The sequence below is a fragment of the Aquarana catesbeiana genome, linkage group LG01 (genome assembly GCF_042186555.1).
Source record: "Aquarana catesbeiana isolate 2022-GZ linkage group LG01, ASM4218655v1, whole genome shotgun sequence".
In the NCBI taxonomy this organism is placed as follows: Eukaryota; Metazoa; Chordata; class Amphibia; order Anura; family Ranidae; genus Aquarana; species Aquarana catesbeiana.
This window is the reverse complement of record NC_133324.1, coordinates 936,108,684-936,117,376: the sequence shown is the minus strand read 5'-3', so window position 1 is coordinate 936,117,376 and position 8,693 is coordinate 936,108,684.

Here is an 8,693-nt window from a genome sequence, read left to right as displayed (position 1 = left end):
CAGGAGCTGGATGCTGGAAGACTCTTCTTCTTCTCTTCAATGCTAACATACCTACAGAAACTTGCATACAGACATTTTTTACAGCGGGGACAAAGGAAATTGCAACCATCTTAAGCACATGTCTTGAACTTATATTTTTGAAACAAACAACTTTATCTTATAATCTTTGATTTTATTTGAAGCTACATTTATTTTTCATCTGAATCTGCAACTTTTGTACGTATTTTTGTAACTTTTGTTTGGAAATAAAATCACACTATTTCAGGAGGTGAAAATGTTTCAGAAAGTACACAAACACAAGAGAATATATCTATTGAACCTAGTTGTTCAAACTGTGAAATTTTTTGTAACTATATTGAGCATTTGGAGAGTGAAATGGAAATGCAGAATGTTTAAAAAACAAACATATTTCAGTGGTTAAGACAAGGAAGATCAAAACTCAGTCAGAAGTTGCTAAGGCCTCTTATATACCAGATTCTCCTTTGGATTTGGAGGAAGAAGCAAGAGAGGCAGACGTACGCAAGCAAAAGTTATATCTTAGATAGCGCCTCTAAGCTTAAAGTGCAAATACATGATCAGTTGATGAAAATTTTGAAAGATATCCCACCCTAACGATTTGAGAGCAGATGCATTTCAAAACAGGGATGTCTTTGAAAGTTTTTGTGATCTTTTCAACTTGAGTGATGATCAAAGGAATAGAATTTTCTGTTTATGGGTCCCTAATTTTATAGGACAGCATTTAAGCAACTGACCATATCTTGATAATAATGGAGCTGAAGTTCATAGTGACGCATCTGAGAGATTGCGCCAGTTATTACTGTGTATTACGGGGAGGAAACGCTGACAGCTGAAATCTTGGACTCCTTAAGAGTTACAATACATGATGACCCTTTTAATTTTAGAGAGAAATTTGCTAAGGCCTTCAAGATGGTATATGCGCTGGAGGACAAGAATCCGGCTTTAATAAGGGGATATGTTCGAAAATGTACTTATTTAGATCCTGCATCAATGGTGTTGGCTAGTCAAAAAGAAGATTTAGATAAGGCAGCTTCAGTTATAGATATTTAAGAAGACAATTAAAACAAAGTAATTTAAAAACCAAGATATCTGTCATTGAGAATAGCAATTTTAAAAGAGACACCCAGACTAGGTTTAAAGCACGTGATGCTGCCCCCTTCAGGAATAACAGGTCAAGATTGTTCGATCATAAAAAGCCACTTACTTGTTTCTATTGCCAACAAGTAGGTCATTATAAATTGCAGTGTAGGAAATATTTAAGAGATATTGAATTAAAAAACATTGGGAAAGAAAATGGACTGATAGCCATTCAACTTTCTGCCCCACCTTCAGCAGAAGAAGTCAAGACTTTTTCTCCTTACACTCCTCTGGAGGAAAGAGCTAAGAGAGATTGGTATGAATATGAATGCACATTCAACCAGTGAAATCAATGGGAGACAGCCATTATTGGCTTCCCCATGACAAATAGAGGAAAAAGAATATCTCACAATCTGGATTATGTAGCTCCCATATTTCTAGACAAGAGTGGTCGTCCTTTTTTAAAAGCTAAAATTAATGCACAAAAGGTGAGAATGTTATTGGATACAGGAGCTCAGATCAGTGTCACTGGTTAGAAATTACCTGTTTTATCAGATGCAGCAATTTGTACAATTGGGTTTAATGTAACAGGTGATTCTCAGGCTAAAATGTGTAAAAACATGTTTTGTGAGTGTGGTATGGAATCTTAATGATAATATATATGGGGAATTTTAATTAAATAGAATTTAGTGTTTTGGCGAATGGTAAATTATAGATAAAAGGGTAGTGTCTGACTATAAGTACAGTGGATTTTTCAGTGTCTCCAGCCAGTTACGGCAATTAATAAAAAAAAATTTGAACTTTGTTCAGACAATCAGTAACATACCACAATAAATTCCTGAGTTTGTTAATCTATGGGGAATTCTTACCAATGTATAAATATCTCCCAATAAAATTAATAAGTAAATACATTTTATTATTTTACAAGTTTAATACAACTTCATACAAAACCGGATTTTCTGGTGATTAATATTTCATACACATTACCAAAGACATCAACGTGACAATAAAACGATTTTCCTTAATATTTAACAAATAACCCAAGTGTAGCCCCAATTATGTTACAAAGGGTGTGGTAAACACACCTTAAATTCAAAAACACAATATCTCTCATCGCTCCGAAGAAAATTTTCTGAATTTCTCCAGCTGGAAGGAAGTCAAAATATGTCTTGCGGAGCCAACAGATAGATATTATCAATTTGAAAGAAGTCTTAATTTAACAGGGCTACCAGATTGAATTGGGCGATAAATAATTTCCCTGGGACCACAATAGCCAAATTAGTTTCAATAGAGGTTGATCCTAATTTCACCCACACACGGCTTCAATACACGACAAGACCAATAATGTGGGACAATTATTAAATAATAAACTACCCTTCACGCAGTACTTGATAAGATTAAAATATAAACAGTAAACTATGATTCCTATCATTTTGGGAAGAAAAATGTTATCAATATTTATATGGTCAGTATCTCACCACTGTTTAAAGGAAAGGATGTATATTTGATTCGTCCTAACAGCAACGTCCAACGTGATGGGGAGTGGCCACTATTTAACAAACTTGTGTCCGTCCAGAGAGTGTATGTCAGCGTGTGGATCTCTTTCCTTTGAATTATGTGTGTGTCTCCTTTTGTATGGTGCAAATTCTTGGATAGTTACCTCCCTCACTTCATGTTTACCATCTCGTGATTGGTTGGTTCCAAATATGGGAGGTAACTGCCCTGATTCTCACCTGCCCATCTGTGATCATGGTAAAGGTGTAATCAGAATATGATGTCTAGTGTTATTATGAAATGTGTTTTAACATGTTTCATGTTAATATAATATGGTGATTGCTATATTAACATGTTTTATGTTAATATAGTATGGCGATTGCTGGCCTTTTGTCCTGTCATTTGCTGTCCCCGTCTCATGTACCTTGTTGGCTGAAAGAAATCTCTACCTAACCAAATATATTGAGATTGACAGAGATTTATGGAATCAAACAACATCACCTTTTAACCATAACAGACTGGTGCCAAATCCTTGTCAAATACATGAATGACTATAGTACACATTTATTTTTACAAAATGCGTTGCAACATTGTAATTTACCATATTATATATCCATATCTATATAAATACATAATATATAGATATACTGTACATATACTTTTAGTTCTGTTTCAACTTGTGACTGGTGTCCTTCTGGTTTATAATTAACCGGGCGTCTTCTGCCATTGTCTGGGGAAAAGCTAAGTCAACACTGGTTTCTTACTAAGGAGACGATCTCACACTGTGAAAAAATGGGGTTATTTACCCTGGCTTTCCTTTAATCAAAAGCTTTGCTATCTGGATCACAAAACACTAATTTGACCATTGTCAGTTGGTTTTGTGCAAAGTAGCACAATTGTTCAGGTTACTCTGTTTCAACTAAGGTTTGTATATTAACCTTAACCCTCCACTGAAGAGGATAATTCAATCAACCTTTTCTGGTGGGGGGAGGGTGCTCCCCTGGTATGACGACTCCTTGGCTGAGTGTTTCATGAATTATGAACATTTTTATGTATCCCGGCCATGACAAAATCCCTCTTTGCCTACTGTATGTAAGGGAAACATGCATGGAATTCACTCCATAATATGGCAATGATCAGATGTTTGTTTGTAGCCTCTACTGATAGGTGGCAACTTTGTAGGGATCCGGGGCCTTTTCTGTCAGTCATTTCAGATGACTCCAGGTGCATTTTGGGGATGAAGATTATAGAGGAAGTTCCTGGTCAGGTGATAAGACTGGCCTGAATTGACAAGGATGCCCTTTTTAGTGCCCTCTCATTACCTCTTCCGATCATTGGTTTGGAGGGCAGCAGGGACCTCATTGTGCTCACGCATACTGCAAGGGAATAGACAGTTTGAGTATCACATATAAAGATAGATATTGATATTCTGGTGAATGTAAAGTAGTGAGTCTAAAGCTTGTATAACAGTGTAAATTTGCTGTCCCCTCAAAATAACTCAACACACAGCCATTAATGTCTAAACCACTGGCAACAAAAGTGAGTACACCCCTAAGTAAAAATGTCCAAATTGGGCCCAAAGTGTCAATATTTTGTGTGGCCACCATTATTTTCCAGCACTGCCTCAACCCTCTTGGGCACGGAGTTCAACAGAGCTTTACAGGTTGCCACTGGAGTCCTTTTTCACTCCTCCGTGATGACATCATGGAGCTGGTGGATGTTAGAGACCTTGCGCTCCTCCACCTACCGTTTGAGGATGCCTCACAGATGCTCAATAGGGTTTAGGTCTGGAGACATGCTTGGCCAGTCCATCACCTTTACGCTCAGCTTCTTTAGCAAGGCAGTGGTTGTCTTGGAGGTGTGTTTGGGGTCAGTATCATGTTCAAATACTGCCCTGTGGCCCAGTCTCCAAAGGGAGGGGATCATGCTCTGCTTCAGTATGTCACAGTACATGTTGGCATTCATGGTTCCCTCATGAACTGTAGCTCCCCAGTGCTGGCAGCACTCATGCAGCCCCTGAACAATGACTCTCCCACTGCCATGCTGGACTGTAGGCAAGACACACTTGTCTTTGTACTCCTCACCTGGTTGCCGCCACACCCCTGCTTGACACCAGTTAATCTTGGTCTCATCAGACCACAGGACATGGTTCCAGTAATCCATGCTCTTAGTCTGCCTGTCTTCAACAAACTGTTTGGGGACTTTCTTGTGCATCATCTTTAGGAGTCTTCCTTCTGGGACGACAACCATGCAGACCAATTTGAAGCAGTGTGTGGTGTATGGACTGAGCACAGACAGGCTGACCCCACCCCTTCAACCTCTGGAGCAATGCTGGCAGCACTCATACCTCTCTTTTCCAAAGACAACCTCTGGATTTGGCGCTGAGAATGTGCACTCAACTTCTTTGGTCGACTATGGCGAGGCCAGTTCTGAGTGGAACCTGTCCTGTGAAACTGCTGTATGGTCTTGGACACCGTGCTGCAGCTCAGTTTCAGGGTCTTGGCAATCTTTTTATAACCTAGGCCATCTTTATGTAGAGCAACAATTCTTTTTTTCAGATCTTCAGAGAGTTCTTTGCATAAGGTGCCCTGTTGAACTTCCAATGACCAATATGATAGAGTGAGAGCGATTAAATCAAATTTAACACACCTGCTCCCCATTCACACCTGAGATCTTGTAACACTAACGAGTCACATGAGACCAGGGAGGGAAAATGGCTAATTGGGCCCCATTTGGACATTTTCACTTAGGGGTGTACTCACTTTTGTTGCCAGCGGTTTAGACATTAATGGCTGTGTGTGAGTTATTTTGAGGGGACAGCAAATTTACACTGTTATACAAGCTGTACACTCCCTAATTTACATTGTAGCAAAGTGTCATTTATTCAGTGTTGTCACATGAAAAGATATAATAAAATATTTACAAAAATGTGAGGGGTGTACTCACTTTTGTGAGATACTGTATACTTTGTCCCCAATTTCATACTCCTTCTTGGTGGTCTTAAGATCATAGTGGGGTTCATTTACTATAGCGCCAAAAAATTCTCCAGCAGTACCAAAAAATAACTCTCAAAAAAGGCCAGAAAGACTTCAACTCTCAGAAAAGTCAGCGCTAATGCAAATGGAAAGTAGCGCTATTGCCGGAAATAATGCTTGTCAGATCACATATGCTGGAATAGTGGAAGTCAATGGGGCTCGAACCTGCAAAATCCAAAGTTCTCACTGACGGCTTATATGCAAGTTCTTTGCCATAAAAAGTGTTTGGGGGCCAGGGGCCTGGGTCCTGCCCCAGGGGACATGTATCAATGCAAATTTTTTTTTTTTTTAAACGGACGTTTTTTCAGGAGCAGTGATTTTAATAATGCTTAGAGTGAAACAATAAAAGTGTAATATTCCTTTAAATTTCGTACCTGGGGAGTGTCTATAGTATGCCTGTAAAGGGGCGCATGTTTCCCGTGTTTAGAACAGTCTGACAGCAAAATGACATTTCAAAGGAAAAAAAGTCATTTAACCACTTCAGCCCCGGAAGGATTTACCCCCTTCCTGACCAGAGCACTTTTTACAATTCGGCACTGCGTCGCTTTAACTGCTAATTGCGCGGTCATGCAATGCTCTACCCAAACGAAATTTGCGTCCTTTTCTTCCCACAAATAGAGCTTTCTTTTGATGGTATTTGATCACCTCTGCCGTTTTTATTTTTTGCGCTATAAACGGAAAAAGACTGAAAATTTTGAAAAAAAATGATATTTTCTACTTTTTGTTATAAAAAAAATCCAATAAACTAAATTTTAGTCATACATTTAGGCCAAAATGTATTCGGCCACATGTCTTTGGTAAAAAAAATGTCAATAAGGGTATATTTATTGGTTTGCGCAAAAGTTATAGTGTCTACAAACTAGGGTACATTTTCTGGAATTTACACAGCTTTTAGTTTATGACTGCCTATGTCATTTCTTGAGGTGCTAAAATGGCAGGGCAGTACAAACCCCCCCCAAATGACCCCATTTTGGAAAGTAGACACCCCAAGGAAATTGCTGAGAGGCATGTTGAGCCCATTGAATATTTATTTTTTTTGTCCCAAGTGATTGAATAATGACAAAAAAAAAAAAAAAAATTTACAAAAAGTTGTCACTAAATGATATATTGCTCACATAGGCCATGGGCATATGTGGAATTGCACCCCAAAATACATTCAGCTGCTTCTCCTGAGTACGGGGATACCACATGTGTGGCACTTTTTGGGAGCCTAGCCGCGTACGGGGCCCCGAAAACCCAGCACCACCTTCAGGATTTCTAAGGGCATACATTTTTGATTTCACTCCTCACTACCTATCACAGTTTTGAAGGCCATAAAATGCCAAGATGGCACAACCCCCCCCCAAATGACCCTATTTTGGAAAGTAGACACCCCAAGCTATTTGCTGAGAGGCATGGTGAGTATTTTGCAGCTCTCATTTGTTTTTGAAAATGAAGAAAGACCAGAAAAAAATTTTTTTTTTTTTCTTTTTTCAATTTTCAAAACCTTGTGACAAAAAGTGAGGTCTGCAAAATACTCACTATACCTCTCAGCAAATAGCTTGGGGTGTCTACTTTCCAAAATTGGGTCATTTGGGGGGGTTTTGTGCCACCTGGGCTTTCCATGGCCTCCGAAACTGTGATAGGCAGTGAAGAGTGAAATCAAAAATTTACGGCCTTAGAAAGCCTGAAGGCGGTTCTTGGTTTTCGGGGTCCCGTACGCGGCTAGGCTCCCAAAAAGTCCCACACATGTGGTATCCCCGTACTCAGGAGAAGCAACAGAATTTATTTTGGGGTGTAATTTCACAAATCCCCATGGCATGTTTGAGCAATATAACATTTAGTGACAACTTTGTGCAAAAAAAAAAAAAAAAAAAAAAAATTTGTCTCTTTCCCGCAACTTGTGTCACAATATAAAATATTTCATGGACTCGACATGCCTCTCAGCAAATAGCTTGGGGTGTCTACTTTCCAAAATGGGGTCATTTGGGGGGGTTTGAACTGTCCTGGCATTTTATGCACAACATTTAGAAGCTTACGTCACACATCACCCACTCTTCTAACCACTTGAAGACAAAGCCCTTTCTGACACTTTTTGATTACATGAAAAAATTATTTTTTTTTGCAAGAAAATTACTTTGAACCCCCAAACATTATATATTATTTTAAAGCAAATGCCCTACAGATTAAAATGGTGGGTGTTTCATTTTTTTTTTCACACAGTAATTGCGCAGCGATTTTTCAAACGCATTTTTTGTGGAAAAAACACACTTTTTTAAATTTTAATGCACTAAAACACACTATATTGCCCAAATGTTTGATGAAATAAAAAAGATGATCTTAGGCCGAGTACATGGATACCAAACATGACATGCTTTACAATTGCACACAAACGTGCAGTGGCAACAAAATGAATACATTTTTAAAAGCCTTTAAAAGCCTTTACAGGTTACCACTTTAGATTTACAGAGGAGGTCTACTGCTAAAATTACTGCCCTCGATCTGACCTTCGCGGTGATACCTCACATGCATGGTGCAATTGCTGTTTACATTTGACGCCAGACCGACGCTTGCGTTCGCCTTAGCGCGAGAGCAGGGGGGACAGGGGTGCTTTTTTTTTTTTTTTTTCTTTATTAGACCCTAGATTTCTCCACTGCCCTCAAAGCATCTGACCACACCAAGATCGGTGTGATAAAATGCTTTCCCAATTTCCCAATGGCGCTGTTTACATCCGGCGAAATCTAAGTCCTAAAATGCTCGTAGCTTCCGGTTTCTTAGGCCATAGAGATGTTTGGAGCCACTCTGGTCTCTGATCAGCTCTATGGTCAGCTGGCTGAATCACCGGCTGCATTCTCAGGTTCCCTGTTGAGACAGGAGAGCCAGAGAAAAACACGGAAGACGGTGGGGGGGGGGGGGGCATTCCCTCCCACTGCTTGTAAAAGCAGTCTAGAGGCTAATTAGCCACTAGGATTGCTTTTACATGAAAGCCGACCGCTGGCTGAAAAGAATGATACCAAGATGATACCTAAACCTGCAGGCATCATTCTGGTATAACCACTCAAAGTCGTGAATGGCGTACCTGAAGACAAA